The sequence below is a fragment of the Ambystoma mexicanum genome, chromosome 10 (assembly GCF_040938575.1).
Source record: "Ambystoma mexicanum isolate Mex_15411 chromosome 10, UKY_AmexF1_1, whole genome shotgun sequence".
Lineage (NCBI taxonomy): Eukaryota > Metazoa > Chordata > Amphibia > Caudata > Ambystomatidae > Ambystoma > Ambystoma mexicanum.
In genome coordinates this window covers 1,550,108,665-1,550,134,995 of record NC_090932.1, presented here as the reverse complement: position 1 = coordinate 1,550,134,995, position 26,331 = coordinate 1,550,108,665, and positions in this window count along the sequence as shown.

Here is a 26,331-nt window from a genome sequence, read left to right as displayed (position 1 = left end):
CCCCATTACACAGATGATGCAACCTGTTCCCTTGATGCCCAGCCCTGAGGTGGAGCAGACACCAAATAAAAGCAGCCAGTCCAGACAGCCCTTGCCACTCCAGGGAAGAACTTCAAGGAGGAAAGCAGATTCGAGGAGATGCCAAGCAGGTATGCTTGCCTAGAGTATGGAGACAGTCCGAGGGAGCGCTGGCCTTGGAATGCAGCAGAATCTGGGAATCCTGGACCAGAGAGGGTCCAATGGAGAGTGGAATAGAAAAGCACTGCAGGGGGAAGCCCTGGTGAAAGGTGCAATTGGCGAAGCATGGGAGAGTTTAGAGGAATCGGTGTGTCTCAAGTGAGAGTCCCTAGAAGAGAAGGGCACCAGCTTGATGAGTGAAACACGGGGTATCGTTTGGGGTGAAGGAGAAATAGTGAAGCAGGATAAGGGCAGCAGCTTAGTGAGGTAAAGAAGGGGTGTCATTTGGAAAATTAATGTGACTGTGGAACCACTGAGAGCTATGGAGGAGCCTGAGAGCAGAAGAGAGATTACTGGGGAACAGTGAGATGGATGAGAATGTGTAGGAGTACTTAGATACCATTTGTGAAGTAGAAAGGAGAGCTGGGCAGGAAAGGAGTCTGAGGTTTATAGAGAAGAACGGAAGAGAGTACTTGGAGAGAGATAAGGGAAGACAGCCTGTGAATAGGGAAAGGTCCAACTTTGGAGAAGGAGGTGAGGGATGCCAGCTCGGATGCAATAGGACATTGAGAAGAGAGTAAGATCACACTGGAGAAAGAGAATGGTGCAGAGACAACAGAGGAATACAAAGGGAAGTATAAGGAAGTGACAGATAGAAGAGACCAAGTCGGAGATTCTGGAGGACCGCGTCATTCCAGGAGAGGGAATAGTAGTGGATGAAGGTTTGAGGCTGCAACACTGCACTGGGGACAGGAAGGAGAGAGTAGGAAGAAGAGAGGGACAGCCCCGGTAAGCGCCATAGGAGGAAGAACTGGGCAGTTAGGAGCAAGGCCCAGCAACCCCCACCAGGGCCAGCAAGGCTTTCCAGTGAACGAGACCCTGAGTGAAGGCAGAGGAATAGTCCTTGCATGCAATTATCTGGCAGACCTCCTAAACACCTCTCTGCCAGAGAGCCAGAGAATTGTGGCAGAGGGCTCTTTGCATGTCCAAGAGAGGGCCCAAGGAGAAAGCTACACTTTCTCCTTGGATTAAAGTGGATGGATGGAGATGGCCATCTTGAAAAACTGTATGCAATGTACTTTTGTTTTTGGCACTGGAAAACCTTTAATTCAAATTTGGAGTTTTGGTTTCCACAGCTTGGATATGTGTTGCACTTTTGGAACACTTTATATTTCGGAAGAGAAATCCCTTTGGCCTAAAGAGGGGGCGAGACTGCACATTTAGTTATTTTGATTGGGGAACCCTGTGACTTGAAGCCTCACTTTAGGGACAGAGTTGTGAAGTATTAACTATCTCTTTGCTTTACGGTACCTTACCAGTCTGACCACCTCAAAGTTGAATTCAGCCACCAGTATTCTGTCATCTATAGAATTTGCGTTGAGAAGCATCCTTGCACTTTATAGTATGGTCAACGCATTTCTTAACATAACTTTAACCCTGATAACATAAGTGACGAGTTATTGAATCCACAGTACACACAGCGGGCCCTTGCCACTGACCTGGTTCCTCAGTCAAGGTTGGCCCTGGTCTGGCCTGCTATGAGGCAAAGGCATTGTGGGAGGAAGATTTCCTCTTCGGCTGAAGTGAGGCTCTTCTGGGAGTTATCAGCATAACAGAGGCTTTTGCTCCGCCCTCCAACTGGGCCGCAGTGACCTTCTCCTGTTAAAGGGAGATTCCCAATACAGACACCACTGTGGTACAGAAGGCTGTGCCTACCCAACTAGAGTCTGAAAAAGGCTACCACCAACAAGAGGACCCCCAACAGCCATGGAAGGTACCTCTGGGGCCACAGACACCACTGTGGTACAGAAGGCTGTGCCTACCCAACTAGAGTCTGAAAAAAGCCTACCACCAACAAGAGGACACCCAACAGCCATGGAAGGTACCTCTGGGGGCACATCCGTTATTTGAATCTCTGGTAAGACCTCAGATGAGGACTCATGAGAGGAACAGCTGGATAAACCTGTCAGGAAACAGTGAAGAATACATGGTCACTCACTGTGCTAGAGGAAAGGGAGGACTATGGATCTCACACCACAAGTTGGTAATGGATTATTATTATTCCTTCATTTCATTTTCATACCAGCTTTATTCGGTATTTGTACCATCAAAACACATATCATACATAAAAAAGAACATTACAGAATGCTGTATGCATAAAAAAGAACCACATTACAGAATGTTGTCAGCTAGGCACCAGATAAATGCACATTTAAATTGAAACAACTAAAAACAGGTAAAAACATCTAAATATCTCAGGAAGTGACTTTGGCAATGGCATTAAAAACTCTCAATCTCCTTAGCCATGCCCTATGTAGATACTTGGCCACTAGCTGGGCCACGGCTAGCTCACTATTAGTTATGCAAAAATGTAATGCACCCACAGTCCTCCGAATTCCATTTCATCTAAAAATAGGTAATAAGTATTTCGCTCTTAGGGCATCACACCTGTGGCGCAACAGCATAAAATGGGAAACTGTTTCAACGGATGCACCACAGATCAAGCACTCTGAGCTGTTCTGCGACAACCAATTCTTTGTATAGGCAGAGATTCACAAATTACCCGCTCTTAGATCTAAGTAAAGTGACTGTGCATAGGAGGGGTGGACAGAATCAAGATCTGGGGCTTCATTAGGGTGGGTGACTGCCAGATCTGTAAAAAATTGCCGGCGCTTAACTTCCCGGTGCCACCGGATTATTACAAGTCCAGCGGCCGGGACGTCAGGCGCTGGTAATTTTGTTGATCCCCATTCCCAAAGAGTGGAGTGGAGACACGGGAGCAATGGCATCTTTAACAATGGTGTTGGTGCTCCTGTGAAAAGTCTGCCTAACGTGGCCGCTGCGCCCGGCAGAGTCAGACCTATCGGGCACAGTGGCTCTGGCAGGCATACGTGTAGTTTGCCAGTCTGGAAACAAGGGTGCTGGTGAGCTTACTGGAACCCCTGTTTTCGGACCAGCAAACTTATAATGAGTCCCATGGTTTGAACACAAAGAAGTCTTCCTTGATACTCATGTACTGGTGTCTGCAAGAATGTTTTGAGGCAGCCTGCCTCCATAGATTGTCTACATGCCTACAGGCCGGCCTTCTTTTCCAGATTCAATGATTCCTTTGCCATAATGGAAGGCCGATCCCACAAAATAGGCAGATCAAGTTTGTGCAGTGAAAATGTAACATGTTTCAGCCAGGGAGTGGAGTGACTACCTTCTGGAGTCATAAAATCTATTAACATATAATTCCTTGAAGTTGCCGCCAGGTGATGCATCAGCGCTCTATACAAGCTCACTGGGATCTCGACCCACAAAATTTGGAGGTGTGCAAATGCCGGCAAAGCCTGAAATGAGGGAACATCGCAGCCAGTGGGCCTGTGAGGCTGTTTGGGTTGGAGAGAGTTAGTCATCACCAGATGATTTCCCTAAAGATACTCCAGCACTGTTTCAGGGCCTATTTAAAATAAATAAATAGACACATGTTTTTATAACACGCTTCATGCCAGACTCTGGCCTCAAAGCGTGGGACTGGGTATCCTCTAAGCGTGGGACCGGGTCTCCTCTAAGCATTGGACTGGGCATCCTCTAAGCACAGGACCGGGATCCTCTAAGCACAGGACTGGGTATCCTCTAAACGTGGGACCCGGCATCTTCTAAGCGTGGGACCGGTCATCCTCTAAATGCAGGTCCGGGTATCATCTAAGCGCAGGACCAGGGATCCTCTAAGTGTGGGACCTGGTATTCTCTAAGTGTGAGACTGGGCATCCTCTAAGCACAGGACCGGTCATCCTCTAAACGCAGGTCCGGGTATCATCTAAGTGCAGGACCAGGGATCCTCTAAGTGTGAGACCTGGTATTCTCTAAGTGTGAGATTGGCATCCTCTAAGCACAGGACCGGTCATCCTCTAAACGCATGTCCGGGTATCATCTAAGCGCAGGATCAGGGATCCTCTAATTGTGAGACCTGGTATTCTCTAAGTGTGAGATTGGCATCCTCTAAGCACAGGACCGGTCATCCTCTAAACGCAGGTCCGGGTATCATCTAAGCGCAGGACCAGGGATCCTCTAAGTGTGGGACCTGGTATTCTCTAAGTGTGAGACTGGGCATCCTCTAAGCACAGGACCGGTCATCCTCTAAACGCAGGTCCGGGTATCATCTAAGCGCAGGACCAGGGATCCTCTAAGTGTGGGACCGGGTATTCTCTAAGTGTGGGATTGGGCATCCTCTGGGCGCAGGACCGGGTATTCTCTAAGTGTGGGATTGGGCATCCTCTAGGCGCAGGACCGGGTATAGAACCTATGCTGCTCAGTGCTGCCTGCTTCCGGTAACTGAGCTGCAGACTTCAGGTAACATAAACTCAACTGTGGGGCAGAGACAGAAGTAATCTGTGTAGCCACTGTGAGTCGGTTTAACCGGAAAAGTACTGGCCTTCAAAAGCCAGAATTTGCAGGAGATGAGGCTTCGCCTTATCCACCAAGACTTTATTTGCTTAAAACTGCGCCGTCCTACTTGTACGACTCTGCAGCTGCCACATAGAAAACCTACTTCTACTGGAAATTATTGACATTGGCCTTCTCCCTCGGTCAATATTTGCTTCTGGGGTCAATTGAGTGTCCCAGTACCCTCCAGAGAAGTCACTCCATGTTTCATACCTGCCCTCGGTGCTGGCAAGTTAGTGCAGCGGGTTAACACTTCCTACGCGGAAATATGCACTCTTAGCCTGCAGGTTTACGGTTTGAATCCCGTGGAGGGGCCTGATTCTGAGCTCGTGATAAAAAGTGTGTGGAAATATGACATTCTCCCCTCCGGTTTCCAGCACCATCATTCTGAGGTGGGTGGAAATATTGGAGGGGAGATGTTGTGCTTTCCAGAAGCAAAAACTATTGAAATTACATGTTGTGGGGGAAATATGCACTCCAGTGACATTGCGAGCATTTCTTGATAGACTACCGTTTTTGTAGTTTAAGAAAGTTTTCTTAAACTTTCATTAGACTAGAAAAGTGGTGCTGTAGTCTAAGAAATGCATTGTTTGTAAAGGGAAAAAGTGTGCCATGAAGTTTAACGACACCTCAAAGTTATTGTATGTGTATTCCTTTTTTGTCTTGCTATACCAGTGCTGCTGGGAGGAGAGTCCCCTCCATGTGGCTGCCCTGCATTCCTCATGGTTGCTAGGGCTGCCCTGCATTCCTCATGCTTGCTAGGGCTGCCCTGCATTCCTCATGGTTGCTAGGGCTGCCCTGCATTCCTCATGCTTGCTAGGGCTGCCCTGCATTCCTCATGGTTGCTAGGGCTGCCCTGCATTCCTCATGCTTGCTAGGGCTGCCCTGCATTCCTCATGGTTGCTAGGGCTGCCCTGCATTCCTCATGGTTGCTAGGGCTGCCCTGCATTCCTCATGCTTGCTAGGGCTGCCCTGCATTCCTCATGCTTGCTAGGGCTGCCCTGCATTCCTCATGGTTGCTAGGGCTGCCCTGCATTCCTCATGGTTGCTAGGGCTGCCCTGCATTCCTCATAATTGCTAGGGCTGCCCTGCATTCCTCGTGGTTGCTAGGGCTGCCCTGCATTCTTCATGGTTGCTAGGGCTGCCCTGCATTCCTCATGCTTGCTAGGGCTGCCCTGCATTCCTCATGGTTGCTAGGGCTGTTGTCAAGCTGTAAATCGGGCTCATGCAGAAGCCAAGGCTTTCATGTCCCTGCACCACATTCTTTCCCTGTCAGAATATTGTGCATGTAAGAAAGGTGTTGTACATGGACCTCTTAATCAGGGTATCCGGTAATTTTATCCCCATATACATGCTTGCCATACGTATGGTTGCTGGGACAAGGCTGTGTCGACTTTATATATGGTGTTACCTGTTACCCACTCCCCTTGCAAAAAAAAGGGTTTGGGGCAGGGGTGTACCACGCTTATTCAATGTGATAATGTCCCTGCAAACCGCAGCCATTTTCTGGTGACATTTTTGCAGGGACATTATCACATGGAACCTGAATCAGGCCCACGAACTACTCAGGGAGAAGTAGACAAGCAAGCTGTTCTCAGAGTGAGGCTGCTTTAGTCTGACGTGGTGCTGAAACCTCTGATTCAGGGCAATTAGACACAGGGGAGCAGGGACTTCAAGCAGAGAGACCTAACGCGCACCCGAGCCTCACACCAGGTAAGGCTATATTCAGCTCTGGCAGTGCCTGGGACAAAGACGAGTAAATACTCTGCTCTCCCTTACCCATCAACAGCCAGGCCCTATAGGATGAACCGCTGAATGGAAATAAGTGTGAGGAACTTGGATGAATGAAGCTAAGAAATAGGCCAACAAATACTATCCTGCCCTTGCATTCTCCTGCCACCCCCCCCCCCATTTCCCCATACCTTAAACATACCCAGTCCAATGGAAGACTGCTTCTCTGCTGGCCAAGTGAGCGGGTGTGGGGCATGAGAACCTTGCCTTTCTATGCACTCTGTCCCTAACCACATCAAGTTTGTGCTATCACTAGCACGAATTCATGGCACGGGCCCTTAATGTGATAATGGCCCCTCAGCTCTCACTTCTGTACCAGAGCTGTAGATAAGCGGCTGTGTCAGGGCCACATCTGCAGACGTACCCGGGCACACGGTCAAAGTCAATGATACTGCTGAGAGGCCTTGCTGAGGTGGACATGCCATTGAATAAAACAGCATAACAATGCAGCATAACATAATGGAATACCATTGGATAACATACAATTGCCTAGCATGGCAAGCATGACATATTAACAAGAAACACTGGGTGGAACCACACAGATATCCAGAAGCTCACACACTGCTCTCATGAACAAGCTGCAATATTAGTTCAGGATATGTTACTGGGTATGCTGTCCAGATGTGGATACTTTGCAAATTGGTTGCTCCAGGAAAAGTAGTTATCAAAGCGCAAGACGGTTTGCGTCACAAAATGATAGAGATAAGATAAGAGAAAAATAGAGGCAAACAGCATCCTCATCAGTATGGGCTCATTAGCCGATGCATTTCGGAGGTATCTGATCAGTGGTCGAAGTGTACGAAAAGAAGTAGTGTAACTATGTTCCCTGCTGGCCTGCACCCACTCCCCACAAACCCCATCACCAAGCCCCCTCCCACGTGCAATACAAACCCCCAAACACTTGCACCTGCTGTTTAAGGGAACGTTCAGTGCTGTGCACTGAAAGTAAGAAGAGGGGTGGGCTAGGGGCCTTCTTTTTTGTTGAAGGGGGGCTTGACTCAAAAAGGCATCATATAGTAGAAAGAGAAGAGTCATAAGCTACCTCTGTTTTAACCGTGTATGGGAGGTAGGCAAAGAGGTGCAGGGAGCTAGTTTTAGCAAATGCTAGCTATAGAGGGTCACAAAGAAAAGGGTTTCATATAAAATGTATGTATTCATAGATTTGCACACACATCTAAAAAACATAGGTTCATAAAGAGAAGGTAGGACCTAGTGAGGATTCATTTAAGCCAAAGAAGGCTTAGCACACTCCATCCCGGACTGGAAACATAATTTTGTGTCGACAATAAATGCTATTATTTTTTAAGTAGTATTGAATCTCTGGCACAATCTGTTACTAACCCTCACCCATTTAAACTGTGATGTTTGAAACAGCTTAAATTCTGCGCTAAGCCTACTTTGGCTTAAAATGAATCCTCACTAGGTCCTACCTTCTCTTTATGAACCTATGGTTTTTAGATGTGTGTGCAAATCTATGAATAAATACATTTTATATGAAAACTTTTTCTTTGTGACCCTCTATAGCTAGCATTTGTTAAAACTAGCTCCCTGCACCTCTTTGGTGCACTAAAAGTGCAAGCTGCAACATCTTCCTACATTTTTATTTTAAAACAAAACCATTCCGGAACAGTTTCTTTTTAAAATAAAAGTATGTAAAACGTAATTTAAAAAAGTAGAGGAGCAACGCTCCCGCTCACTTCGACCACTGCATCTGATACAAGATCCAGCTATGTTCTGGAACGTTTGGATTTCATTTATACATTTTTTGTAACATGGTGCCTACCATTTTAAGCTTTAGTTTCGCCCTTGTCCCGCAATTCCCAGCCATTCTGTGCTCCCACAGAAAGTCCGGGACAGGAGGCGCCAGTGATGTTGCGACACCCCCTGCAATGTGACGGCACGATGCCCGCCGTTACCGGGACAACGTTAGTACCCACTAAAAAAGATGGCGCATGCGCTAGCACGAGCCATCTCTGCAAAACCTTTCCGGCTGCTTCTTGCAGGTTAGGTGCCTTTGTAATTTGACATGCGTTTTTGAACCAAGTGAGCCCTCACTCACACCTATTCATTCACCTGGATCTCTTACAGATCACTCACTCTGCAGCATCTGTGGACCGCACTAATTGCTACCAAGGTAATCCATGTCTCCCTGGTCATAATGCACAATCATCCATGTATTTACATGCATCTGACACACGCATATTCCATTTGCAGACATAAAGGTCCTCACGCTAAGGTACTGCTTATTTTTATTCGCTTGTGTTTATTCTTTCATATGTTAGACTGTACATAACATTTCCTGATGGAATTTTCGCTTGTTTTTTTCCCTTTTTCCCGTTTTTGCTCATTATTGAAATGACCGCTATGGTATGTATGGCCCTAATTCTTAAATATGGCTGCAATCCACATGTACCTTTGTGCATTCTATATGTTTGTTGTGCATGCTATTTCTGTTTGAATTGATTAGCGCTCAGCCCTGAAGATGGAGTTACCTCCGAAATGCATCGGCTATTCAGCCCATTCTGATGAGGATGCTGTAAGCCTCTATTTTTCTGTTATTAAATATCATTTTGTGACGCAAAAAGTCTTGCGCTTTGATAACTACTTTTCCTGGAGCAACCAATTTGCAAAGTATCCACATCTGGACAGCATACCCAGTAACATATCCTGAAGTCATATTGCAGCTTGTTCATGAGGGCAGTGTGTGAGCGTCTGGATTACTGTGTGGTTCCAACCAGTTTTTCTTGTTACTTTGGATTTCGGATCTCGGTGTCACTGGATCTTTCTTGCCAGACAGCTCAACCAAACGTATTATTTATCCTAGTAACTGGAACACTCTAAATAACTAAATTGTATTACTATTACAGTGGTGCCCACCTGACTTCCTCACACACATGCCAAATTACCCGTAAACATAACATAGCATAACGACATAGCATTACGTACATTAGTAATATAGAACTATTTATCCCACATTTCGAATTACAAATGTAGAACTACAAGTCCCAGAATGCAAAGAGAAAAACTACAGGACTGCATGGCCTACACTATCCTGCATTGGGACACGTTGCAAGCTCTATTTAACCTGTAGTTCCTGCCTGTAGCCCTCTACATCCCCCTCTCTCCACGACTTTCAGAGAGTGATCTTAATAGTTTATCCTTCTAATTGCATTCATATTATTGACCCATATCACTCTGCTACAGACTGAAAATAAACCATTTGAGTACTCTTCATCCACTGTTATGTTTTAAAAATATTATTATGTTATTTATTGAGCACGGACCTAGTTTCGAGAAGCAAAGAGCGCTTTACAGAGGTATAAAACAATACAGATGCATACCTTCTTTTCAGAGGTAACAACAGAACAGTTATACAGCGGGAGTAGCATACAGAGGGGCACAGCAGAAGGGTACAGCTGTACTGGGGGATGGGGACCAAAGGGGTGGGTGGCATCTAGCATGTCAGGTGAAGCGAGGGGCGACGTGATGGCCTAGGTTTTGAGGAGGAGAGACTCCTTGAAGAGGTGGGTCTTGAGTTCTTTTCCGAATTATAGGAGCTTGGGGGGCGAGTCTGATGCTGATGGGGAGGAGGTTCCATAGTCTTGGGGCGTAGGCAGAGAAGTCTTATTTTCTGGTTCTTTTCTTTTTGCAGTGGCAGATTTCAAGACTACATGTGTCCTGGCAACTGGTGTGTGCTGTCCACTGGAGATGTTGAGTTTCTCCGAGAGGTAGCTGGGTGAATTGAGGGCGACTGCCTTATAGATGATGCAACAAGACTTGAAGGTGATTTGTGATTGCAGTGGGAGCCAGTGAACGTTGATGGGGGCTGGGGTGATGTGGTCATATCTGCGTAGACCCTTGATGAGGGTTGCGGCTGTGTGTTGGACATTTCTCGTGGGCACAAGGGAGGATGACGGGAGCCCTTCGAACAGGGCATGGCCCCCATTCAGGTGGCATAGGACCAGTGCTTGAATAGTGGATCTTATGCTGTCCAGAGGGAGGAAGGGCTTGACTTTCTGCAGGAGGGAGAGCTGGCACCAAGCTGTCTGAATTTTCTTAGCTATGTGTTCCTTGAAGGAGAAGTGTTTGTCGATGTGGAACCCGAGGGACTTGATGCAGGAGGTGAGCTCGGTGTGAAGCCCTAAGAGTTTATGGTTGATGGTCAGGTCTGTATATCGGGGTGTTTGGTGTTGTTGGTGAGGAGTAGGAATTCAGGTTTTGAGGGGTTGAGCTTCAATTATGCACTGGACATCCATGACTGGATCAGCAAGAGGCAGGTTTTGAGCCTATGGATGTCCTTGATGGAGTTTATCCTGCGGTATAGCTGTGTGTCGTTGGCATCTATGTGGATATGGAAGTTGTGTGTGGCTAGGAGGGCTCCCAGCTGCTCCATATATAGATTGAAGATCACTGGGGAGAGGATGGAACCCTGCGGGATTCCTTAGGTGACGGGTAGCATTGATGATCTGAACCAACTGCAGGCAGTTGCCGAGGTAGGACTTGAACCAGTGTAGGACAAGGTTGCTGGTTCCCATGCGCTGATGTGGGTGTCCGCAACTGCCTGGTGGTCTACTGTCTCAAAAGCATCCAAGACGTCGAGTAGAACCAGGAGGCAGGGGTGGCCGTCATCAAGGATGTTGATTGCGTTGTCAACCACCTATATGGTTGCTGTTTCCATGCTGCATCTGGGGCTGAACGCAGATTATTAGGTTTGAAGGAGATTGTTGGTGTCGATGTGTTGCTGCAGTTGCGCAGCTACAGCTTTCTCTGTGATCTTACCTGGGAAGGGAGATGGATGAAGGAGTGATAGATAGGTTGTTGGGATCCAGAGTGGGTTTCTTTGGTAGAGGGAAGATTTGTTCTGTTTTTAGGGTCAATGGGACGGTGCCTTGATTTAGGGAGCCGTTGATGATCTCCAGGTACGGAAGGAGAGCTTCTGTGGGGATGGTAATGAGGATGGATGCTGGGAAGATGTCGTCTGTGTACAATGTGGTTTTGAGGGTGGCAGGGGTTTCCACCAGGTCCTCCATCGACAGTGTCTTGAATGTTGTCCAGGGTGTAGAGATTTCATCAGGAGGAATGTGAGGTGGGTCTATGGATGCCGAGCTAGTTTCTATGTGCTGGCGAATCTTGCTGATTTTGTTGATGAAGAAGGTGTTGACTGCGATGGATTTTTCGATGGAGTGTGGTATGGCAGGCTCGTGTAGAGGGTTGACGCAGTGCTTGACTGCTTTGAAGAGGGCTCTGCTTTTACTGTTGGCTTCTGCTATGGTATTAGGATAGTAGGAGGCCTTGGCTGAGTAGATCAGTTGTCGGCAAGTTGCTCAGAGTTTCGTGAGAAACGCCAGGTCAGATGCAGCACTGGAGCAGCGCCAGGTTTGTCTGATGGGTTTCTGCTGGGAGTGCTTGACTAGGGTGGTGTGCAGGATGTTGAAAGGCACAGCTAGCAGGTCAGATCAGTCACGTGGTAGAGGAGAGCTGTAGTGGAGGGAAGACAGTGGGATGATGATTAGGTTGAGGATGTTACCTTTCTTGCATGTTTGATCTTTCATGTGCTGTGTGGAGCTGAGGATGTCAAGAAGGCTGAAGAGAGCAACCATCATTGTTTTGGTGGCTTTGTTGCCTGGGAGGTTGAAGTCGACTAGGAAGATGATGTTGGGATGCGTGAGGGACATGATTGTGATCAGGTTGCTGAAGTCTGTGATGAAGCCGGTGTTGGGTTTGGGTGGTCTGTAAATGAGATGGAAGCTGACTGTGTCTGTCGGGTAGAGTGGGAAGTGGCAGGAGAGGACTTCGAAGGAGCCAATGTTGTTGACGTAAAGTCTGGTGCATGGCCAAAAGGACTTGTGGATGACTGTGAGGCCTCCGCCTGTCTTGTTCGGCCAGTCTCTGTGTTGGATAATGTAGCCATCAGGGACATGGGCGTCTAGGATGTGGTTGGATGTGGGTGTCAACCAGGTCTCGGTAATTAAGATGGCATCAAGAGCGTGTGTAGGGTTGTGGGTGGTGATGTCTGTTGCATGGGTGATAGCTGAGCAGGTGTTGGCAAGCATCAACTTCCGTGTTGTGGATGATGAGGGGGGGCTTATGGGCTTGGGACTGATGTGTGTTAGGCAGAATTATATGCAGTACCCTTTGGGAACACCACACACAATTAAGACTACAAGTGACAGTACAAATGCACCTTTGGTACAAGCCTGTACTACACAGTAAAAGTGGTAGCGATGGCTGAGCAGCCAGACTTATCTCAAGAGCAAGTGAGCAGGGCAATCTAGAAAGAGGAACTACAGTGATAAAATCAAATCAAATAGGCTTAGGGCCAAAGTCAATAGGACAAAAGTATTTTGCTCAAGATCACACAGTTCAGGGTAGTTCGCGGTTAAGTATTTGCCAAGCGTTCCGGATGAAGTTGGTCGGCAGAAAAGTTAGTTTAAAGAGTAGAGAAGGACAAGCCCTTGGGTTGGCGAAAGGTTTCACACACCTTGACCGCGGTTGGCCTAAACGAACAACCGGATTTGCACAGTACCTTTAAATGGAGAAGAAGCTGTAGCTGAGGTGGACATTCCTGGCAGTTCCTGCAGGCTTATGCTTCCTGAAGCGACTGTCGGACTGACATGAAGTAGGAAGACTGGAGGGTCCTGCACTGCCCAGGGAAGAAACCAGCAGCAGAGCAAAGCAACAATTAAAAGGTGCGCTCCTTAAAACCCAAGCAGGGTCCAACCTTCCGGGCTATCCGGCCCACTGTAGCTCTGTACAGCGAATTCGACCAGAGGAGGGAGTCCTGGTTTGCAGTTTGGGTGAACTGGTTGGTCCCACCAGCTCAGGGGAAGAAGATTCCAGTAGGATCGTCTCTGTCATTGGAGTTCGAGGATTTGGACCTGCAGCAGGGCTTCACCAGGCGGTTCAGTCCTGGTAGGGGTCCTCTTCCATCAGCTCCTCATCAGTTCTTTCGTTCCAGTGGCGACTCTGCCTTTCCAGGCCCAGAGACTTGCTTTTTATGCAGTTTTCCCCCATTCACACTGCAGGGTGGCTGTCCTCGCCAGACAGTCACCTAGCCAATCAAACAGGAGTTTGACTTGGGTTAGCAAGGGAACCCATGGCAGGCATCCTAAAACCCCTCCCTCACATCCTGCCTACCCAGACTTTCAGGCGCCTAAGGTGGGCTTCTGTGTAGAAGCCCGCGAAGAGACGGTGAACAAAGGAACCAAACCTGGTTTGGCGCGCAGAGAGAAACACGAGAAAGACATTTTCAAAAAGAAATGGCGAATAAACCCAGCTGAAACCGTATAAAAACGTATATGGTCTAGCGGGTTTAAGTTCGAGGCTACCAAGATAGCCTAAAACAATACCAAGGTTATTTAAGATAACCGCGGTAGGAAAAATAGGGAAGTTACCACTGCCTCCAGCCAAGTCATGATGAAAAGGGAGCAACACAATGCTCCAAGAGAAACAGACAAAATTGGGATAAGTTTTAACCCTTTCCAGTACTCTATGTAAGATGGTTTGTACTGGGTCTGTGGATTAGACTACCAAAGTCAATGGCAACTTTACATGTTCTGGGAGACAGTAGTCAGTCCCAGAAAATGGAGTCTGAGTTGGGAAGTCTAAAAGACAACCCTGTGTCATTGCACTGAAGGTGCTGTTTAACGCACAGTAAAAAGATGATGCCCGTGGAGTAGGTAAGGCTCCACAGTCTATGAACACAAAAATGTTAAACACGCACATCAAAACACATGTAAGAGTGGGAAAAAAAGGCTCACACTCTTACCAGATGAAAAAATAAATCCTAGAAATCCAGCAAAGCTGCGGAGGGGCTCAATAGGTGAGGGAAAGTAGCCAGTCCTGAGAATTCTCCCTAACACTCCCCCCCCCAGACTAAGAGACAGGAGGATTTAATCCACTCCTGGATGAATCTCTAGCTCTAGTCAGTTAAAAACATCCTAGAGAGACCATCAGCATTTTGGTGGTGACATCCTGCTCTGTGCTCAATGGTGAAATCAAACCCTTGCAGGCAGATTGACCATCTCAGAAGTTTTGGGTTCTCCCCTTTCATTTGCATTAACCATCTCAAGGGTTGGTGGTCTGTCTGAATTACAAAAGTAGATCCATACAAGTATGGTCTAAACTTCTTCAGAGACCACACAATGGCAAAACATTCACGCTCTATGGTTGCCCACCTTGTTTCTGGTTCCTTCAATTTCCTACTGATGAAGCAAATGGGGTGCTCTCTACCTTTCTCATCCAGTTGACTAAGGACTGCACCATATACCTGTATTGGAGGCATCTGTCTGCACAATGAAGGGTTGGTGGTAATCAGGAGCTCTTAGGACTGGAGCTTGACAAAGGGCTTTCTTCAGGTATTCAACGGCTTGAGTGCACTCCTCATTCCATCTATCCTTTTAGGGAATTTTGGAGAGGAGATTACATTCAAGGGAGAAGCTATGGTCCCATAGTTCTCTATGAAATTCATGTAGTAGCCAGTGAGACCTAGGAAAGCTCTCACTTGGGTTTGAGTAGTAGGGGTGGCCACGTTTTGCACAGCTTGTAACTTGCTGGGCAATGGCCTTATTTCTCCTCCTCCTACCTCATGACCAAGGTAGACCACTTTGCCCTGACCAATTTGACATTTGCTTGCCTTTGTGGTCAGATGGGCCTGCTCAAGAGCCTGCAAAACATATCCTAAGTGATCAATATGTTCTTTCCATGTAGGGCCGAACCCTGCAATGTCATACAAGTATGCCATGCAGATGTCCTCCATCCCATTCAGAACTTGATTGACCATCCTGTGGAATGTAGCAGGTGCATTATTTAGTCCAAAAGGCATAACCTTAAACTGGTAGAGGCCTGCTGGGGTTGAGAATGCAGTCTTCTCCTTGGCATGGTCTGTCAGGGCTATTTGCCAATAGCCTAACGTCAGATCAGATGTACTGAGGTACTTGGCTGAACCAAGTCTATCCACCAGTTCATCTGTCCTTGGCAAAGGATGGGCATCAGTCATAGTGACTGCATTTAGAGCTCTATAGTCCACACAGAATCTCAACTCCTTGGATCCTGCCTTTGGTAATAGAACAACTGGACTAGACCATGGGCTTGTAGAGGGCTCTATAACCCAGAGATCAAGCATCTTGTTGACCTCTCCTTTGATGTGGGATCTCACATGTTCTGACATTCTGTAACCTCTGCTTTTCACAGGTAGACAGTCACCAGTGAGAATATCATGCTGGCCCCAAGTGGCCAAGACTGGTGATAGTGAAAACATGGGGGCAAACTGATTTAACAGCCCTTGGATTGGCGAAAGGTTTCACACACCTTCACCACGGCTGGCCGAAATGAACAACCGGATTTGCACCTTTAAATGGAGAAGAAGCTGTAGCTGAGGCGGATGTTCCTGGCAGTTCCTACAGGCTCACGGTTCCTGAAGCGACTGTCAGACTGACATGAAGTAGGAAGACTGGAGGGTCCTGCAATGCCCAGGGAAGAAACCAGCAGCAGAGCAAAGCAACGAATAAAAGGTGCGCTCCTTAAAACCGAAGCAGGGTCCGACCTTCCTGGCTATCCGGCCCACTGTAGCTCTGCACAGCAAATTCGACCAGAAGAGGGCATGCTGGCTTGCAGTTTGGGCAAACTGGTTGGTCCCACCAGCTCAGGGGAAGAAGATTCCAGGAGGATCTTCTCTGTCGTTGGAGTTCGAGGATTCGGACCTGCTGCAGGGCTTCACCAGGCAGTTCAGTCGTGGTAGGGGTCCTCTTCCGTCAGCTCCTCGTCGGTTCTTTTATTCCAGTGGCGACTCTGCCTTTCCAGACCCAGAGACCTGCTTTTTATGCAATTTTCCCCCATTCACACAACCTGGATGTCAATCACACAGCAGGGTGGCTGTCCTGGCCGGACAGTCACCTAGCCAATCAAACAGGAGTGCGACTTGGGTTACCAAGGGAACCCATGGCAGAGGTCCTAAAACCCCTCCCTCAGATCCTGCCTAGCCAGACTTTCAGGCGCCTAAGGAGGGCTTCTGTGTAGAAGCCGGCGAAGAGACAGAGAACAAAGGAACCAAACCTGGTTTGGCGCGCAGAGAGAAACACGAGAAAGACATTTTCAAAAAGAAATGGTGAATAAACCCAGCCGGAACCGTATAAAAACTTATACCAAGATAGCCTAAAACAATACCAAGGTTATTTAAGATAACCGCGGTCGGGAAAAAGGGTAGTTACCACTGCCACCAGCCAAGTCTTGATGAAAAGGGAGCAAAACAATGCTCCAAGAGAAACAGACAAAAAGGGATAAGTATTAACCCTTTTCAGTACTCCATGTAAGATGGTTTGTAAGATGGTTTGTACTGGGTCTGTGGATTTAAAAAGACTAATGAAGTCAATCGCAACTTTACATGTCCTGGGAGACAGTAGTCCTCCAGAAAATGGAGTCTGAGTTGGGAAGTCTAAAAGACAACCCTGTGTCACTGCACTGAAGGTAAACACACAGTAAAAAGATGATGCCTGTCGAGTAGGTGAGGCTCCACAGTTTATGAACACAACAATGTTAAACCACACATCAAAACACATGTAAGAGTGGGATAAAAAAGGCTCACACTCTTACCAGGTGAAAAAGTAAATCCTAGAAATCCAGAAAAGCTGCTGAGGGACTCAATGTGTAAGGGAAATGAGCCATTCCTGAGAATTCTCCCTAACAATGTGGGTGGGGTTGCTGCTTTGCGGAGTACATGCCTTAGAGTAGGTGCAATGTCGTTGCCATTGGCGTTGCCTGGTGTTGGTGGGGATGGCCTGTGGGAACGGAGGGAGAAAACACATGTCGGTGCGTGTTTACCTGTTGTTTGAGCAGGGGTTTCGGCTCTGGGTCCTCCCGGTCCAAACAGACCCAAACAGGAATTACACTTTTCTACATCTGCCCTTTACTTCGGATGCCCGGGGAGGGATGCCTTTGATCTAAGAGTTAGAGCAGAAAGGAAGAGGCAGCGCCAAGAAGATGGGCGGGGCTTCAGACACGTGTTCTAGATCCACTTGCTCCTGCTCACCAACTGCAAAGGAAAAGAGGCGAGAGGGCTGCTTAAGTAGGGAAAAAGGGCAGCAAAACAGGAAGGTACCAACAGTTTAAAGTGATTGAAATGTGGGAGGGGCTTGGGCCACGTGACCTAGATCCACTTGCACCTGCTCACCAACTGCAAAGGAAAAGAGGCTAGAGGGCTGCTTAAATAGGGGACAGTGCATCAAAACAGGAAGGAACCTACAGTTTAAAGTGATTGACAGGTGGGCGGGGCTTAGGCCACATGATCTAGATCCACCTGCACCTCCTCACTAACTGCCCACAACTGTATTATCAACAATCATCAACAAAAAGGTCTCCAGAATGCCCCTTTGTTTAATGAAGTTAACCTTCAATCCCATTGCGACATCATTCACAGGCTAGTCTCTTTAAAACCCATGATGGTGCTCAGATGGCTAACTGATGGACTACTCTCCGGCTTCCTGCCTGGCTGCCTTTGCCGCGAGCATGATATGTGCCAACTCACGCAAAGCGAACGCACCTAAAACAAGCTGTCCTGGGATGCGTTGCTTTGCTCCCTCCTTCTATCCGAAAGAACACCCAGACACTGGAACGGGTTTGCTTTGTGCCAAGGCATGAAATGCTGGCACCTTGCCCTCCTCAGGAGTGTTGTTGCTGTCAAATGCTCATGCACCAGCTGCCTGTGTGGGACAGTCACGTGGCAAACGAATACTTGGACGCCTGGTGTCAGGCAGGGTGTTTACAAACCCATATAATTAGGCCAAGCATGTTTTAACGTTCTTGTACTTTTCCATAGTTCTTTCCTGGCTTGTTCCACTCATAGGGACTAATTCTGAGTTTACAGATAATTCGGTGGCAAATCCTCCAAACCTCTGCTAAAATCAGTTATCGTTACTGCCTCCTGGTCCTGTGGTTTTACCACACGATTACAAGTGGTGGTAGGGCAGTGTTGGACCCCATTTTTCGAGTGCATAGTATTTGTATTTGATCAAATGTATAAAGCGCCTTTCGCCAAGGGCGCTCAGCAATAAAAGAATTCAAAACAGTACAATCAAAATGATACAAATGAATGCAGGTTACATCAACAGAGGAAGCAAGAGACAAAAAAGGTAGAGTTTAAGATTGGTTTGTAAAATGCAAAGAGATGAAGAGGAGCGAGGTGAAAGGAAGAGCATTCCAATGTTTAGGAGCCAGAGGAGAAAAAGAGCAGAATAGAGACGAGGCACAGGGGGCTTAGGACCAGTTAAAAGAAATAGATTATGAGATCTTAAGGTATGTGAAGGGACATAGAAGGAGAGTGGGGAGGAAAGATAGGGCGGTGCCAAGCCATGGGTGCATTTGAAGACAATCGAAAGAAAGTGGTACAGAAGATGAGATTCAAAAGGAAGTCGTGAAATTGAGAGCAGGCAGGATGTAATAGAAGATCTAGGGGGTAAAGAGAAAGGAAGACAAACAGAAGAGTTATAGATAGAATGAAGAGGGAAAAGGTGAAAAGCAGGAAGACCGAGCAGAAAAGATGAACAGTAGTCAATACGGGAAAAGACGAAAGAGAAAAGACGTTTAGTAGCGTGAAAAGAAAGATAAGCACAGGTGTGGGGAATGTTACACAAGGCATAGAGACAGGAGCGAGCAATGGAAGAGATATGAAGGGAAGGATCAAAGATAACGTCATGGTTGCGCTTTGAAAGTGAGAAGGAGAGAGGATGGAGGAAAAGAAAGAGAGGGAGGGGGTAGAGGAGGAGAGATGTTAGAAGAGGGGAAAACAGAACCTCCGTTTTTGAGGGATTAAGACACAGAAAGTGGGAGGACATCCAGTTCTGCACAGCTAAAAGACAGTTAGAGACAGTCCTAAGGTGGAGAGCAAAGCAAAATCAAAGGGAGAGAAGGAGAGAAATATCTCAGTGTCATCATTGTGAAGATGGAAAGAAAGATGGAAAGAGGAGATAAGGGCAACAAGAGGAGCAGTGTAGAGAGAGAAAAGAAGAGGACTGAGTACCGGCCTTGGGGGACACCATAGAGAAGAGGGAGTGAGGAAGAAGAGTGTCCAGCCCAAGTGACAGAATATGTTTGTTGCGAAAGATATGAACCAAAACATTCAAGAACATAGTACTCCATGAGGAGTTTGGCTGAAGTACTGTGAGCGGTAATTCTGCTGCTTTGTGGCATTTAAGTGGAGCATTTACCTCCAGCACGATGCTGGGGGTAAATCCTCCAATGTCAGACTTGGGATTTGGAGTTGTGGTAAAAATGGTGGTAATCTTGTGTGGGTAGAGACGTGCTGCTTGGCTGGGCCGGTACTTCTCTTCCTAGCCCACAAGGCACCGAAAAAAGGTTGCCACATGTGTTGTAGGTGCTGCAGCTGGAGAGCCGCCGGTGAGGGGAGCTGTTGTGATACCAGCAGCAAAAGGTGTTACAAGGTGTAATTGTGGGGGCAGCATGTGTATCAGTGTCACTGCCAAGATTTTGAAAAAGTCTGACACTTTTCCGATTTACGAAAGTGTCTGACACTTTTCCGATTTACGAAAGTGTCTTTGAGCTTTCAGTATATCAGAAAACATTTGCTGTGTACGTTTACAGTGCACCATTATAACTCTTTTTTTTATTAAATGCAAAAGTAGTGCTCTGCAGGGAGCATGCCCTCGCAGGGTTTTATGTCATATCATCGACAGTTGTTTTCTCAACAGGTGTTTTTATGAAAACATTTTGCTGAAATAAATCCTCAAAAATTGTTTTTCTAGCCCCCCCCCCACCTATTTATAACTGTTCCTGACCTCCTCAACCCTTTATCTGCCCTTTCCCACCCCCCAAACATGTGAATTAGTTTTTTCGGCAAAGTGTTTGCGTAAAATCACCCGTTGAAAAAAAGACTGGCGATTAAACGACGTTGTACCCCTGGCAGTGCCTGCCATGCATTAATGCCAGTCGCTAGGGCAGATGTCAAGCTGTAAACCAGGGTCATGCAAGATGTAAGGCTTTCATGTCAGTACAACTACTTCTTCATTTACAGAACATGGTGCTTTTAGCAAAAGTCTTGTTCCTCCTTGGAACAGTGCTTTTCTATTTTTACACAGACCTCTGAATCGGGCCTCAAATGCCTGGTTGCCACATCCTTTCTTTAACAGAATAATGGCCCTCAATACGGGGTTGCCGGTAAGACCTGCCAGTAGGCGGTGAGTTCCCGGAAACCCCGTAACACTGCTCCCGCTGCCTGAGTTCCCGGTGCCACCAGGATATTATGACAGCAGGAAATCCATGTTAAGACTCCACGGGAATGCGGTCACTGAGGCACTGATAATGTGGCTGTGAAAACACTGCCAGTAGGGGCCTGAACACCCAGAAAGTCATGCTTGCTAGGAGTTCCATGCCGCGACCGGCAAACTCTTAGTCCGGCACCCTTATTTCTGGACCGCCACACTTGTAATGAGGCCCGTGGAGTTTCCCCATCTCTACGTTTGGGTGCACGCCAGAATCTAGTGCAGTTTCGAGTGGCTGTGTGTACATCCACACAAGGGGGGCACAGACTCCAGCATTGCTGTGAACTGTGGGCCCAACCTAAGGAAGGGGCCCACTTATATTACCAAGCTGGGATGACACCTAATACATAATCCAGTTTAAGGTGTCATTGAGAACTTTGGCACGTGCGTATCTCCTCGGATCATCGTTCCCAAAAATATAATAGCGCTTGTTCAGTGCTTAATTTGTTTGGAATGTTTTTTGTTAATAAGTTTTGAATTCTTGAATGTGTTTTTGACTCCCTTACTTTGATAGTCATATTGACCTTGAGTCAATTAACTATAGGGAGACTTATTCTGGATGTTCCTTAATATTGTACAATATTTATCACAAGCAAAGGCGTAGCTAGAGGGTGATGGGGTGGGGGGGTTGGGCAGTGTTTTGTTTGTAGCCCCGGATAAAAGCTCAGGGGCTACAACCAAAAGGCTAGCATGGCCCGAGTCCCGACAGTCCTGACATTAGTGTAGCCCCCGGATCTTTTCCGGACCTAGCAACACCCTGGATCACAAGAATAGACTATCCAAAAGAGTGGGGTCGGCAATCATATACATACCTGGCGTTCGTTACTCTTCCTTCTAATGCATAGTTGCACAATGCGCCATTAATCACAAGAGCTTATTTATCATAGCTGGGATTTAGCGGACAGCAGAATAATATCCCAAATGAACGAAAGCAGCTCTCCAGGCGGCAGTGCACATGCAAACGCTTACACAGAAACCTCTAATTATTGAAGATTTCAACCTATCTGCGGCCACACCACAGACAAAGCTGATCTTGTTAGAAAATATCTCTGCATAAGACTTCATCCAATGGGCCAGAAGTTCAAATCAACTCTGGCCACCATCAGAGAGGAGCTGCTAATTGCCTGGATGAGAATGGGCCGTTGCCCGATCTTCCTCGACCTCTCAGTAGACCACACTACATTGCTGGAAAGAATGACCGATTGGGCGGGCGTGACCACCGCTGCCTTTGGCATGGACTTGCTCATTCCTCAGTCTCGGGAGGATAGCTCAGCGGCAACGTGCTCGCCTTGGAAACAAGACGACATGGAGCAACACACGTTTGATCCCCGTGTCCGCGCTTAGAAACCTCTGGGTATTAAGCACATTATAAATAACCTATCATATAATTCATAGCCAACAGGTTCAGAATGGGACCGCAGACTCATCGATAAAATGGGTGACTTGTGAATTGCTTCAGGGGTCTATGCTCTTCTCGAAAGTTCTTTGCTGAAAATATAAATGTCTTAACTAACAGAACAAGGAATGTTTATTTTAGAAATGCATGCCAGTAGCACTGGCTCTTAGCTGACCTTCCCAACTAAAGGGTTTTATCTATGCAATGTCTGGACAAAATAAATGACTCGTTACTGAGTGGCGTGACCCTGTCCCAACATACTCTGTGACAAGCTTTGGCAATGCCAACAGTTTGGCTTTTGAGTATGCATGGGAAAGGCACTTACCAGGCACTGCCGTAGTGGTATTAACTGGCCATTGATGGTGGAGGTGCAAAATGGTGCAAGTTCCTCGGCATCTAACAGCAGCACCTAGCAAATGCCTAATATGTATACACAAGCCAAAACTGTTGGTGTTGTCAATGCTTGTTTTTAACAGGACTTCAGTGACGAACACGCAGAGTGCTCATAAATTGGGTGGCTGAAGGCAGACCTGGTTTAGACGTTTTTATTACACCCGTAGCGCCTTTACAACTCCAATTCAGATAATTTGTTTAGTGTTCATTCTCTTTTTTTGTCTTAGTCTGAGGAATAAGACAAGCCATATTTATTAACTTCAGCTTTGTGGTGAGTTTACTTTGTTGTGTTTCAAAGTTATAATTCACAAACAATGATAACCAACCAGGTCACAAAGCAAAAACAAAACAAGTCAAAGTGATATCCGGAAAAAAAATGTAAATGTATATTTATCCCTTCAACCACTTGAGCAGGTGCAAGTGGATATAAGCCACGTGCCCAAAGCCCCACCCACCTTCTTAGCCCAGCCTCTTCCTTTCTGCTTCTAACTCTTAGGTCAAAGGCTTCTCACGCCCTGGCGTCCGAAAGTGAAGGCCAGACAGAGAAAAGGGCAATTCCTGTTTGGACCGGGAGGTCCCAGGGCCTGAACCCCTGCTCAGACAACAGATAAGCACACGCTGACATGTATTCTCTCCCTTCGTCCTCGCAGGCCATCCCCACCATCACCAGGCAACGCCAACAACATCATCCCTCCTCTAAGGCACGTACTCCGCAATGCAGCAACCTCACCCACATCAGCCTCAAGCCCATCAGCACCCCCTCACCATCCACAACACGGAAGTTGATGCTCACCAACGTCCGTTCAGCTATCACCCATGCAGCAGACATCGCCGACCTCATCACCACCCACCTACACCCACATCCTAGATGTCCTTGTCCACGACAGCTACAGTATCCAACAGAGAGACCGGCCGAACAAGACAGGCAGAAGCCTCGCAATCATCCACAAGACCTTGTGGCCCTGCGCCTGACTTGACGTCAACAACATTGGCTCCTTCGAAGTCCTCTCCTGCCATTTCCTGCTCTCCCCGATGGACACAGTCACCTTGCATCTCATCTACAGACCACTCAAACCCAACACCGCCTTCATCTGAGACTTCACCAACCTGGTCACCACCATGTCCTTCATGCACGCCAACAAAATATACCTAGGTGACTTTAACCTCCCAGACAACAAGGCCGCCAAAGCGATGAAGAAAGCTCTCTGCTGGATTCTCAACACCCTCAGCCTCACACAGCACACGAAAGACCCAACGCACAAGAAAGGTAACATGCTTGACCTATTCATCACCACACTGTCTTCCCTCTACTATAGCTTTCCTCTCCCGCTTGACTGGACTGACCACCTGGCCATGCCTTTCAACATCCTGTACACCACCCCATTCAAGCACTCGCAGCAGAAACCCATCAGACAAACCTCCAGGGCCTTCAAGAACTTTCCAGTGGAATCCCTCATGGAAGACCACGCCAACCTCCACCTCACATGGACTGAACATCCCAACCTTACTGTGACTCTCTACTGGAAGCACTCAACGTCAGCCTCTCAGCCTCCATCGACTGACACAAGCGTCTGAAACAACGCACCTGCAAACCAAAACTGGCAGCACCCTGATACACACAAGAACTCAACCACAGCAAAAGAATAATCAAGAAACAAGAGAAAACCTGGTGCTGCTCCAGAACAACATCTGACCTGGCGCTCCTCAAGGAACTCTGAGCAACCCACCAACAACTGATCAACGCAGCCAAGGCCTCCTTCTAGGAGAACACCATAGCAGAAGCTGGCAACAAAAGTAGAGCTTTCTTCAAAGCAGTCAAGCACTGCGTCAACCCGCTACCCGACCCTGCCAAACCACACTCCATCAAATAATCCACCGCCATCAACCCCTTCTTCATCATCAAAGTCAACAAGATTCGCCAGCATATATACACCAGCTCTGCATCCACAGACACACCTCACGTCCCTCTTCGTGAAATCTCACACCCTGGACAACATTCTAGACGCTCTCTAGAAACGACCTTATAGAAACCCTGGCCGCCCTCAGAGCCACATCATATACAGACGTCATCCTCCCAGCATTCATCCTCAAGACCCTCCCTGCAGAAGCTCTCCTTTGCTATCTGGAGATCATCAAAAGCTCCTTAACTCAAGACACCTACCCATCGACCATAAAGACAGGACACATTCCTCTACTAAAGAAACTCACTCTGAATCCCGACAATCTACTATCGCCCCATCTTCCCTTCCTGGGTAAGTTCATTAAGAAAGCGGTAGCCGGGCAACAGCAGCAAAGCATCAACACCAATAATCGCCTTCAAACCTACCAATCAGGGTTCAGAACCAGATGCAGCATGGAGATGGCAACCTTACAGGTGGTCGACCGACGCCCTCAACATCCTTGACGACGGCCGCCCCTGCCTACTGGTTCTACTCGACCTCATGATCGCCTTCAAAACAGTGGACCACCAGGCACGCACAGACAAACCTACATCGGCGAATGGGGATCAGCGACCTTGTCCTTTGCTGGTTCAAGTCCTACCTTGCCAACAGGCAGCAGTTTGTTCAGATGGACTCCTGTAGATCACCAATGCTACCCGTCACCTGTGAAGTCACGCAGGGTTCCATCCTCTCCCCAGTAATATTCAAATGATAGATGGAGCCTCTGAGAGCCCTCCTAGCCACACACAACATCCACATTCACCAGCATGCCGATGACACACAGCTATACCTCAAGATCGACTCCATGAAGGACATCCAAAGGCTCAAAACCTGCCTACCGTTGATCCAGTCTGGGATGTCCAGTGCATACTTGAAGCTCAACCCCTTCAAGAACAAATTCCTACTCCTCACAAAAAACACTGAACACCCAGACATACAGACCTGGCTATCAACTATGAACCTTGAGGGCTTCATACCAGAGCTCACCTAATGCGCTAAGACCCTCGGGTTCCACATCAACAAACACCTCTCCTTCAAGTCACAAATAGCTTAGAATACTCATTGGTACCACCTCTCCCTCCTGTGGAAAGTCAATCCTTTCCTCCCTACGGACAGCACAAGATTCACTGTTCAAGCACGGGTCCTATCCCACCTGGATGGGGGCAATGCCCTCCTCGAAGGCCTCCCATCGTCATCCCATGTGCCCCTGAGAAGTGTCCTACACGCGGCTGCATGTCTCATCAAGGGTCTATGCAGATACGACCACACCGCCCCAGCCCCATCAACCTTCACTGGCTCCCACTGCATGCACGAATTACCTTCAAGTCTTGCTGCACCATCTATAAGGCAGTCGCCCTCACGTCACCCAGCACCCTCGTGGAGAAACTCAGCATCTCCTGCGGACAAATCCGTCACTACAAAAAGGACAGGACCAGAAAACAAGGCTTCTCTGCCTACGCCCCAAGACCATGGAACCTCCTCCCATCAGCATAAGACTTGCCCCTGCGCCGCTACAATTCAGAAAAGAATGCAGGACCCCCCCTCTTCAAGGACTCTCTGCCTCAACACCCAGGCCATCACGTCGCCCCCCACCACCTGACTCGCTAGACGCTGCCCGTCCCTCACCCCCCGACCTCCTGTATATCTGTACCGCTCCTCTGTGCCCCCTGTATCCTACCCCCTGCTGTATATCTGTTCTATTGTGACCTCTGAAATGCGCTCTATTATGCATCTGTACTGTTGTATACCTCTGTAAAGCCCTCTGTTGCTTCTCAAAGCTAGGTACATGCTCAATAAATATCATAATAATACGAATAATAATAATTCAACCAGGCAAGGCAGTACACAGGAGGGTGAAATACAAACATGTAAATTAGTATAACAACAGTGTTCAGTGTGATATAAAGAGGAACTGAAAGAGATGGCAGCATTTATG